The sequence below is a fragment of the Psammomys obesus genome, unplaced genomic scaffold (genome assembly GCF_907164565.1).
Source record: "Psammomys obesus unplaced genomic scaffold, mPsaObe1.curated_primary_1811, whole genome shotgun sequence".
In the NCBI taxonomy this organism is placed as follows: domain Eukaryota; kingdom Metazoa; phylum Chordata; class Mammalia; order Rodentia; family Muridae; genus Psammomys; species Psammomys obesus.
This window is the reverse complement of record NW_026585691.1, coordinates 2,333,455-2,335,037: the sequence shown is the minus strand read 5'-3', so window position 1 is coordinate 2,335,037 and position 1,583 is coordinate 2,333,455. Positions and strand designations below refer to the sequence as shown.

General features: G+C 50.5%; 1 pseudogene; it reads right to left on the bottom strand.

Moving 5' to 3' along the window:
• Positions 1 to 483: 483 nt before the first annotated feature.
• Positions 484 to 848, bottom strand: LOC129670314 (60S ribosomal protein L36-like; annotated as a pseudogene).
• Between the last annotated feature and the right edge of the window lie 735 nt (positions 849 to 1,583).

The following is a 1,583-nucleotide window of genomic DNA, read 5'->3' as shown; positions in this document are numbered from 1 at the left end:
CCATGTGGGAGCTGGGAATGGAACCCACATCCATTGGAAGAACAGCCAGTGCTCCTAACCTCAGAGCCATCTCCCAGCAACCCTCCCTCTATCCTTCTACCCAATATATTTTGACATAATGCTTTCAACTTATGATGGGTTTGTTAAGACTTAACACCATTTGTTATAATTTTATTTTATTTCCATTGGTGTTCTACCTCCATGTATGTCTGTGTGAAGGTGTCAGATCCTCTGGAACTGAAGTTACAGACAGTTGTGAGCTGCCATGTGGGTGCTGGGAATTGAACTGGGGACCTTTGGAAGAACAGCCAGTGCTCCTAACCACTGAGCCATCTCTCCAGCCCCACCTCATATCTCTTTAATAAAGAACCTCGCACCCCTTTTCTGAGCCAAACTTAGCCAATTTCAAAATGGCGCCAGATGGTGTGCTGGGGCCCAGATCCTGGCTCTTCTCCATTTTGGTGTTTTGTTGTTTTGTTTTGTTTTTGTGCGGCACAACGTTTATTGGGGGAGGGGGCATCAGTCCTTCTTGGCCGCCGCCTTCCTCATAGCTGCCAGCACGTTGCTCAGCTCCTCCCGCTTCCTCTTGGCGCGGATGTGCGCGCCCACCCTCTTCTTGATGAACTCTTCTTGATGAGAAGCGCACGCTTGTCCTTAGACACCTTGAGCAGCTCCACGGCACGCCGCTCGGACGGGGCGAAGCCGCACACCTCCCTGATCATGTCTTGCACGAACTTGGTGTGCTTGGTGAGGCCCCGGCTGTGCCTCCGCTGGCTGACGTTCTTCGTCACCTTGTGGCCTTTGTTGAGGCCGACGGACATGGGGTAGCGCAGGGCCATGGCTGCTGCTCTCCCCATTTTGGTGTTTTATGCCAAGTAGAACCTTGCTGAGTGTTGGTTTCCTCACGTGCAAATTTGGTATAAATGCACCTCGCCTGGGAGACCAGCAGGGAAGAGTGCAAACGTCTGGAAGTACAGCGACAGTCCTGTGCTATAGTGACGTTAGTGAACCTGGGCCCAAACTACCTGAGGGAACAGTTAAGAGAGCAAAGATTCATTTTAGGCTCCATGGTGGCCAACTCTTCCACTCTTTCTCACCTTAAGCCAGCCTTCTTGGTGTTTTTATGTCTGCCGCGTTCCTCCACCTCATGGCTGGGTCATGCTGCCACTGTTATGATAGACTCTGATGATTCTTTTAAACCTCATGGCTTGGCCATGGCCCTTGTCATTACGCGCACGCGGGGCGCGCATGTGTGCGCACACACACACACACTTTTCTCTCCTAATAAAGTTTATTTTCTGACAGATAATTGTGAGCCAACTCTTTTCCCAGTCCACTGTCTTCTCCTTTCCTGAATCCAGGCTACCAGGCCCCAGGCTCCATCCTAAGAATGGCGGTAACACTACTACAGCAGAATCTCAAATGCCACTTATGATACATATGGTAATAATAAGAACTTCCTGTTGCCAGGTTTCTACTGGGGAGTGAACATCAGTGCCTCCTCTATTCTGAGCTTCCCCAAAGGGCTGAGAGGTGGGACAGAAGACGGCAGACTAAAAAGAATGGAAGAGGAAAAGAGAGGG